The sequence below is a fragment of the Acinonyx jubatus genome, chromosome A1, assembly GCF_027475565.1.
Source record: "Acinonyx jubatus isolate Ajub_Pintada_27869175 chromosome A1, VMU_Ajub_asm_v1.0, whole genome shotgun sequence".
Taxonomy (NCBI): domain Eukaryota; kingdom Metazoa; phylum Chordata; class Mammalia; order Carnivora; family Felidae; genus Acinonyx; species Acinonyx jubatus.
Genome location: NC_069380.1, coordinates 34,001,242 through 34,011,602, shown reverse-complemented (window position 1 = coordinate 34,011,602; position 10,361 = coordinate 34,001,242). Strand labels below are relative to the sequence as shown.

At 36.7% G+C, this 10,361-nt stretch overlaps 1 non-coding gene across 1 annotated transcript; it reads right to left on the bottom strand.

Annotated features, from left to right (window-relative positions):
- Positions 1–692: 692 nt before the first annotated feature.
- LOC113601207 (U6 spliceosomal RNA) lies at positions 693–794 on the bottom strand. The gene has a single exon (XR_003422357.1). It is a non-coding gene; the product is annotated as a U6 spliceosomal RNA (small nuclear RNA).
- Between the last annotated feature and the right edge of the window lie 9,567 nt (positions 795–10,361).

Here is a 10,361-nt window from a genome sequence, read left to right as displayed (position 1 = left end):
CTTCAGGCTCTGAACTTAGCATGAACCCTGCTTGAGATTCTGTCTCCATCTTTCCCTCCCCTGCTTGTGCACAAGCTCGCTCTCTCTCTCTCTCAAAATAATAATAATAATAATAATAATAATAATAATAAATTAATAATAAAATAAATTAATTAAATTGAAAAATACAAACTACCATTTATTTTATTTTATTTTTTTAATATATGAAATTTATTGTCAAATTAATTTCCATACAACACCCGGTGCTCATCCCAAAAGATGCCCTCTTCAATACCCATCACCCACCCTCCCCTCCCTCCCACCCCCCATCAACCCTCAGTTTGTTCTCAGTTTTTAAGAGTCTCTTATGCTTTGGCTCTCTCCCACTCTAACCTCTTTGTTTTTTTTCCTTCCCCTCCCCCATGGGTTTCTGTGAAGTTTCTCAGGATCCACATAAGAGTGAAAACATATGGTATCTGTCTTTCTCTGTATGGCACAAACTACCATTTAAAACTATATGTAAATGTTTTATTATTACATCTATGCATTTTTTTCTACCATACAACTCAAAGAATCAAGAATCTTTCAATTTTATTTAAAAATATATTAAATGTCATTTTATTTGACATTTCTTTGTTTATCAGTCATTTATTGAACTCTTGCTGTTTCCATGTTGCTATTTTCACACTTTCTTCTAGGAATCTATCTTTTTTTAAAATATGGAATGCTTCAGGACTTTGTGTATCATCCTTAAGCAGGGACCGTCTAATCTTTATGTGGTTTCAATTTAGTACGTGTGCTGCCAAAGCGAGGACTTTTCTATGAATCTCTTTTTGGTGTCTATTACTTACTGATTTTTGTGGGTACCTTATATATGAAAACAACTCTTCAACTGTCAGTACTTTTTAAGTTTATTTTTCCTCTGGTTTATTATTTTCTTGTGGACTATGTTCATGGGAATTTTATCAGATATAGTTCTTTCCTTAATGAGGACAAATTTACCAAACTTCCTTTCTTTTAAAATTTCTTTGAAGTTTATTCATTTTGGAGAGAGAGAGTGTGTGAGCGGGGAAGGGGCAGAGAGAGAGAGAGAGAGAGAGAGAGAGAGAGAGAGAGAGAGAGAGAGAGAGAGAGAGACACAGAACCCAAAGCAGGCTCCAGGCTCCGAAGCAGGCTGTGAGCTCTGAAGCAGGCTCCAAGCTGTCAGCACAGAGCCTGATGTGGGGCTTGAACTCACAAACCATAGATCATGACCTCAGCTGTAGTCAGACACTTAACCAACTGAGCCACCCAGCCTCCTCTACCAAACTTACTTTTTAAGAAGCGATAAGCTTTGAACCCTAGATATCGTTGAAAATACTTAGAAATACTTAGAAATAAAGTAAAACCATACTTTATTAACTTGAGAACTTCTGCATCCTATGTTAGTATCTCTATCTTAGCCTTTATGTGGTAGTTGAAACTATTTCTTCTGTCCTGTCGGGGAAGGCATTTACCAGATATGGCATCTTTTATTCAGGAAGTAATTTGTTGAACTTGCACTCATTTAGTCTCTTCTGATGCCCTCAGCCATTACCTGACCCAGGAAATTTCTTATTTTTCTCACTGTATGTTCAATTTAAATCTTTAGTAAGGCTATCAGGCCCAATTCAGGTCAGAGCTTAACCATACTACAGTCAATTTGCCCATGTACTTGGCATTTTTTACTTACAAGGAATAACAGCCTCACACACGTACATGATGTTCTAGTCTTCCTCACTCCATCATTCTTATGACTCCTAAAATCTTTAAACTGCAAGCATGCCTTTTTTTGTTTTTTGGTAATTTTCAAATGATTTCCTCTAAATTACCAACAAGCCACTTTTGGCTTAAAATGGATTACAGTTAGCTAAAATTATGTAAGTAAAAGACATAGCACAAAAAAACCATGTGGATGCTATTTATATGTTCATTCATTCTGATTGAATTTTGGAATGAGATTCCTATTAAGGACAGTGTACAAGAAAAGAAGGACCTAGCCTTCACACTAAGGAAAAACAGGGGCCCACATACTCTTAATGCAAAGATAAAAGACATTTTACAAAGCAGGATTTGAGATATGGGCCCAAATGTATTTGGAAGGAGTTCCTCTTTCTGAACCCTATTTTTTCTTTTCATTCATATCTTCCTTCATTAGTGCCACTTTAATTTACTTACCTCAGGTAATTCATCTTGAATACTTTTTCTTTGTTTTTAAGCTGTTTTTAATGTTTACTTATTTTTTGAGAAAGAGAGAGAGAGACAGCGTGTGAGCAGGGGAGGGGCAGAGAGGGAGACACAGAATCCGAAGCAAGCTCCAGGCTCTGAGCTGTCAGCACAGAGCCCAACACGGGGCTCAAACTCACGAATGGTGAGATCATGACCTGAGCCAAAGTCAGATGCTTAAAGGACTGAGCCACCCAGATACCCCATCTTGAATACTTTTTATCTTAGGTCAGTTTTATTGTATATTCCAACACTTTATTTCAAAATCTCTTCTTCATATTCCATATTAACTAAATCAGAACGTTTAATGTAACACAGTTTTTCTCCATTCTAATATTCATGAATCGACTTTCCAAGTATGCTGGAAACCTTTTTTGAGGGATAAATCCATAAGAAAAACAAATTAATTAGTTATTCCCTAATAAGAGGCTATAGGGGGGTTCTTTAATGCAGAAGAGAGAATTCTAGAGAACAAGAACTATTAGTAATAGTAACTGCAAAGCTTACAGATTTACTTTTACTTAGTGATCATGGGTCAGGAACACCTAGAGAGCTTTGAACATACTTATTTCCTTTGTCCCATCCCAGACCACTTACATGAAGATAGGTTCTGGACATCTGTATCTTTAAAAAGTACCCAGGGACCCCTGGGTGGCTCAGTTGGTTAAGCAACCAACTCTTGATTTTGGCTCAGGTCATGATTTCACTGTTGATGGGTTTGAGCCCTGCATCAGACTCCACACTGACAGAGCAGAGCCTGCTTGAGATTCTCTCTCTTCTCCCTCTCTCTCTCTCTCTCAAAATAAATAAATAAACCATTTATTAATAAATAAATAAATAAATAAATAAATAAATAAATAAATAAATAAAACCCAAATAATTTTAATGTGCAGTCAGGTTAGAGAACCACTAATTAACCACTGCTTTCATAAGTAATTAAGCAGTTTAGATAGGATTAGTGAAATAGATATTCTTTGAGAGTTTTAGTGTTTACTTAGCATATTTATTTACCCAATACTAACCTATAGATATATTCAATCATAGGTAATTTCTTTACAGAATTCCTCAAGAAATTAAAGAAAAAAACTCAAATAGAGGAAAATGTACCAAATGATGCAATTAAATCATTCTCACTCAATATTTGAAGTTGAATGTTACCTATTTAAAGTTAAAGCTTAAAATATTTAATGCTTAATACATTGTAATAATGGAAAATTAACACTATGCATTTATTGATGTTACTTTCAGAAATTTCTAAATCTATATATACATTTGTATTATATTTTGTTGTCTCTCAATTCCTTTAAAAATACTTTTCAATGATTCCCAGCAAAATTTTATTGCATTTTCTAAAGCAAAAGCAAAAGAATATAGAAAAGGAAAATAATGGAATACCAGTCTTCACGCCTGTAAAGAACTACTTTGAAGTTTGAATAGTTATTAAATTTTATATACATAAACTATAATTGTACACACCACCACAGGACTGCACACTTACATGTGTGTATCTGTATCTATATCTGTATGTCCATGTTTAAATCCTTGCTAAATTTCATCAATAAAATCCCTGTTTCATATGAGGATTCTCCTAAAAATTCCTCACATTTATGAACATATTCATTTTCATATTATATTCAGAGATTGAATTATCCTCTTGATAATTCAAAGATGGCTGCACAGAAAGGCATAACATTTAGACAAAAAAAGCACTGACTTTTAACTTTCTTCTAAATTCACCCATAGCACCCTTTTTCTATCACCATTAAATCTTTTGATACAGTTGGAGGAAATATATTATTATTAAAAACCTTGCCCCTAAGCGGAAACACACAAATAGGAAATTCCAATTTATTTACCCTGATGGCAGGACAAAATCAAAGAGCTCTAAAAATGACTATAACTTTGAAGATTCCTACTACTACAACTTTATGCCATTCTGCCCCTGCGTCATTTTTCCCTTATACACCTGACCTCCAGAGCTGTGTTTCTCAGACCCCACAGATCATTAAAACATATTCCTGCATTTGTGAATATTTCCCTACTAAGTATTTTGAAAGGAAATGGGGGAAAAATCACTGTTGAACTTCTATGAATGGGTAGGATTCAATAGAATTCAAACAGTTAACTTTCTATAATGCTGTGTTCAGACTTGTTTCTGGATAGTATATCATGTACCTCCATGGCTTTTCAGTATACTTTTTGGTATGAAACTCTCAGATGCAGGTTGAGAAAGCCTAGTCTGAACTAATTTCAAAGTTTCACCTTCTAATCTGATATAAAGTATTTCCCATTCCCGAAAAGGGCCCAATACAATATTCTGCAGGGTAGCAGTACAAAAAGGAAGCTAGTCTGTCTTCCCATCATAGATAGCTTCTATATTCCCTGTGGTTGGGGCAAGGGATGATTAGATCCTTTTTGACTGGTGCTCTAGTTTATTAAATGATCACCAGCTCACCCATTTTTCATTTGATATGGCAATTCTGTGGCTCTTTGGAGATTTCCTTTTCCTCCAATCCTGAGGAATACACTCTACATCTTTCCTTGGGGCAAAAGTGGACTATCTGCCTCTTGCTTCTGTTCTAACCAACACTCTACCCAGACTCACCGGGCGTCTGCCCAAGATCACTTGGATTAGTCAGAATGTTCCAGGAACATAGAATTAATAGGAGAGGGGTTGGGGGGAGACAGAGAAGAGAGAGAGAGAGAGAGAGAGAGAGAGAGAGAGAGAGAGAGAGAGAAATGGATTGGTTTTAAAGAATTGGCTCATATGACTATAGAGGCTGAGAAGTCCCAAGATCTACTGTATACAATATAGAGACCCAGGAAAGCTAGTGGTGTAGATTGCAGTCCAAATCAAAAATCCTGAGAACCAGGAGCACCAGGGGTATAAGTCCCAGCCCAAAGTCAGGTGAAGAACAATGTTTTAGATAATAAGCCAGTCTGGCAGGAAGAGAGAATTCAACCTTCCTCCACCTTTTATTTCTCTTCAGGCCTTCAGAGGACCGAGTGATACCCACCTGCAATAGGGTGGACTCCTTTGCTCAGGCCACCAATTCAAATGCTGGTGTTTTCTGGAAACACCCTCACAGGCACACCCCCAAATTAATGTTTAACCAGAAATCTGGGCAACTCGTGACTCATTCAGATCTACACAGCTACCTGTTGAACCATCTCACAGGAAGATACAGCATACCTAGAAGCGTGGATAGCTGCTGTTCTAGCTCTTTCTCTTCAATCTGTTGTTACAGGTTGCTCAAGCCTATCTTTCCCATTTAGATTTTTTTTAACGTAGAGTCCCACACCTGTCTCGGGGTGTTTCTGTCCACAAGACACCATTCAAATTCTCCCAACAAATTTTAGTCTATGACTGTGCAGCCCATCCCAGCACTTATAGTATGACAGGAAATTGACCACACACAAAAACTGTTTTTAAAGAATGATGATGGGCACCTGGGTGGCTCAGTTGTTTGAGTGTCCTACTCTTGATTTCAACTCAGGTCATGATCCCCTGGTCATGGGATCCAACCCCACATCTGGCTCTGGGCTGAGCATGGAGTCTGCTTAAGATTCTCTCTCTCTCTCTCTCTCTCTCTCTCTCTCTCTCTCGCTCCCCCTCCCTCCCTTTCTCCCTCTGTCCCTCTCCCCATCTCGCTCTCTCTCTCTCTCTCTCTCTCTCTCTTAAATAACTAAATAACTAAATAATGATGAATCACAACATTACTTTGGTCAGGTCCTGAATAGGTAAGTCAGCCAGCCTTATGTAGACTACATGCATACTTTTGCTCAATAATTTTTTTAGTTTTTTTTAACACTTTTAATTTTCTACAAGACCCTGAAATGGTGGAAACCATCTATTTAGGATTATTTCTATGATAAAAATGAGTACTTAAAAATAAATTCCAATATTTGGTAAGTAATTATTTTAGTGATGATGTGTTTCATATCACTAAAATTTGAAAATTGACTTACTGGAAGGCAAAGAGCCTAAATCATTGAACAGATATCAATAAAAAATAATTACGGTGTTTTACCAGTACACAATCATATTTGTAGAGAGATACATTCACATCCCAAATGCAAAATGAGCCCTCATCTGTGAGCACTACATTACTAACACATACAGAGCCAGTCTGCTTGTTATTTTCCATAAATAACACAGAATCGTTTCTGTTTATCTTTGTTTTTGAGGGGTGAGGGGTTGAAACTCAAGAATTGGTAGTATTTCACACATACATACAAAACCCTCACTACTTTTTCCTCTGTCCAGTCTTCCCTCTCTCCTGTGACTTCTAACAGCTCTGGATGGAATCCTTATTCCCTCAGTGGGAACTCTGAAATAGTCATAACTTACAGAATTAATCCTTCTTAGAAAGGGGTGTGAGGGGTATTGATAACATATTTTTATAATAAATTTAAATCTTAAAATTTTATAATAATTTATTTTTCTAACTTAATAACTAAGTTGTTGGCTTAGAGAAGTCACCAATTTTTCAAACATATCATTTGAAAGACACCTAAATACTTATCATTCCAATCCCAAGTGCTCCCTTGAAGTAAATTTTAACTCTTGTCTCAAAAATTAAAAGCTATAAGGTGACAAGAAGTTTAGTAGGAGAGAGAGACTTTAAATTGATTATCCTAACCTGAGAATATGTGGTATAAATTTGAACTAAGTTCTCTTGACATGGGAATAAAATATTAGAAGGGAAATTCTATAATGTTCTGTAACTGAAAGTAATAAACCATATCAGCAAAATCTCAGATTTGTTTGGGGAAGAGAAGGAAAAGATGCTGAAAAAGTGAAACTGTTTTAAGATTCCATCTCACTGGGGGCAAGTGGGAGGGAGAGGTGAAACAGAGTGGAATTAGCATCTTGGTGAGGGAAACCGGTTTTGCATGGTAGTCATTTTGGAACTCTAGTTATATGACCTTGCCTTATTTATTTATTTTTAATGTTTATTTTTTGAGACAGAGAGAGACAGAGCATAAGCAGCGGAGGCACAGAGAGCTGGGGAGACACAGAATTCAAAGCAGGCTCTAGGCTCCGCGCCATAAGCGTAGAGCCTGATGTTGGGCTCAAACCCACGAACAGTGAGATCATGACCTGAATCGAAGTCAGACACTTAATGGACTGAGCCACCCAACTGCCCCATTTATTTATTTTTTAATATAGCTCGTGTAGGACCTTAATGACCTGCCCATCTGTTTCTGTACTGGGTATTGTACATTGATCAGTGACTGCCAACCATCCCTAAGGATTAAACTACTTTGGTTTTGTCCTTAACCATGGTACTTATTCCATTAGTAGCATTCTTATTTCTTCTGGCAATTAAGTATTGCTTCTGGCCTCTGTTGTCCCAAGATTTCAATATCCACATTATAATGAGAAAACTAGGCTCAGGTGGTGGCCTTCCTACTTGTATCCCTGGCCCTCAGAGGACCATCATTTAGAACCTTTCAAGATCGTGGGTGCTGTTCTCATGACTGTATGTCCCAGGTCCTGGTGAAGGGATAGCTCCACAGGCATTCTCAAGCTCATGAATAAGGGATGAGTAAACAGGTTATACAAAAATAATCCACTTAAATATTTCTAAGTGTTTAAAGTCCTTCTTTACATTATAACACAAAGTTCTGAGTATTTCAACTTTGTTTAATTGAGAACACCATTGATGATTTATGCCGGTTATGAAGGTCAGCAGGAATTAGAACAATTCACAGCTACTCTAGATCCTTCCTTGAATCCAAAGACTTGAGTGAAAACATACTGGAAAATTTAGAACAATCTACAGTTGTTTTTCTCTCCCTGGTCCTGCTCTAATTGCATTCATTCCTATGTATATTTCCAAATTCAAGGCAGATATTAAAGAAAGAAATCCTTACAATTCTATTTGATATATAATTCTTGTTCTGGGTTTGATTGCGTAATTGGCTTCCAGGATCTAAAGGAAATGAGTACTAGGGAAGATGGTGTATGAGAACTTACTTTTCCTTGGAAGACGATCACCTTACGGAAAGTCATTACAGGGATTTAAAGAAGACAAAGCAGCTTTGGGAGGTAGGGGATGATAGGAGGCCCAAAAGATTAGGGAATCCTTTGAGTCACCTACATTTTCTCATTTCCCACACCGCAATCTTATGATTCCGTTTCCTACCCAAAAATCCTTAATTTTCACATAAAGACCTCATAAAATTCTGAATTCGAGTGCTGCAAATCAGCAAGCCAAAGGTTCCTACCATGAATGTGATTTTTAGTTATAATATCTCTAAATTAAATCATATGAACATATTATTTTAAGGAAGTCTGAGTTCGCTGAAACTACAAATCTGTGTCTGAACTTAACATGTTTTTTAAATGCCTCAGTACTATCTAAAGCATCTGATCCAACCCAGTTGTCCATGTATATTTCTTGTAGCCTTCACAGTGGTCTTTGCTAGCAGCCATTAATCCTTGGTTTCAATAAGCAAAGTGAAAATTCCCTGAGTAGCCATTGTAGTCAAGGACTACCAATTTCCCATATTCCAGTATTGTCTCAATCATTTTGGGCTGCATTAACAAAATACTTCAGACTGGGTGTCTTACGAACAACAGAAATTCATTTCTCACAGTTTTGGAAGCTGGAGGTCTGAGATCAGAGTGCCGGCATATTCTAGTAAAGGCCTACTTCTGCGCCCTTGTTGTAACCTCACAGGGCAGAAGAGTGTAGATATTTCTCCAGGGCCTCCTTATGAAGGCAGTAATCCTATTTAGGAGGGCTCCACCCTCATGACCTAATCACCCCCAAAGGCCTCACCTTCTAATATCACCACAGTGGGCATTAAGATTTTAACATATACATTTTGGGTGGACACACTCACTAGGTCATAGTAAGTATAAACCATATCCTTACTGCCTTCAGTCCAAACCAGTTGACAAAATCAATCCCAAATTCCCATTTCTTGCAGGGTCCTTTGCACCCATTTCTCATTATGGCACAGAATTGTGAGCTATGAGCCTACAAAACCCCTTCTGGCTGTTTTGAATAAGAAATAAATTTGTTTAAGAATCCCAAGCAGTTAGTACATCTCTACAAAAGATAGGAGCCAGAGTACAAAGATACATAACCAGGTAACATGTCAACTACTGAGAGGTCTTTCAAACTAAAAACTACACTGTCACTGACTCTAAGCATCTATGAAATTATGAGATTGTATTGTGGATCTCTTCTGCCACAGTTAAAAAAACTGAGCCCCATCAGCCTTTTAAGATCAGTCCCCCTATAAGAGGCCATTACTCATTTTTGTTTCTGTTGTTCAATACAACTTTATTTACAATACCAATATATGGAAACAACCTAAGTGTCAATCGATAGGTGAATGGATAAAGGAGATGTGATACATATGTACAGTTGGCCCTTGAATTAACGTGGGAGTTAGGAGCACTGACTCCCTGCCAGTCACAAACTTGTGTATAACTTTTGAGTTCCCCCAAATTTTACTAATAGCCTACTATTGACCAGAAGCCTTACCAATAACATAAATAGTTGACTAACACATATTTTGTGTGTTATATGTATTATATACTGTATTATTACAATAATGTAAGCTAGAGCTTTATTGTCAGCCGTTGCTCATTTTAGCTGCTTCTAAACCTTATTCTTTGAAGATACTTCTGGTTAGTAGACTCCAAGTTATCCCAGGTGGTTTCTAGATGCAAGAAAACGTGAGAAGGAAACTCCTTAAATATTATTAACCCTATTTAAAGAAAAATACAGTAAGCATTATTATAATTAGAAAAATCACTAATGCCATGTAAGTTAAATATACAAAGCTGGGCAGAGATAAACATTTTTGTCAGTATACTTTAATGAAATTTTAATGGAGTCACAATGAAAGTGTTAGAATTTTATTTGATATAAGTCAGGTTCCAGTTTGATTTCAAACAGAATCAAATTTAATGAGGTAAATAAATGAAAGACTTAGTAGAAACATTGGAAAAGAAGACATGAAATGACTTGTTTTGGATTTTAATTGTAGATATCATGATCATATACCTAGAAACACAAACGGCACCAGTAGAAATTGCCACAGTATTAAATAATAGAATGTTTTGAAGTACGCATGGATACGAGATAATTTTGCAAAATGTTGTTTGTAGAAAT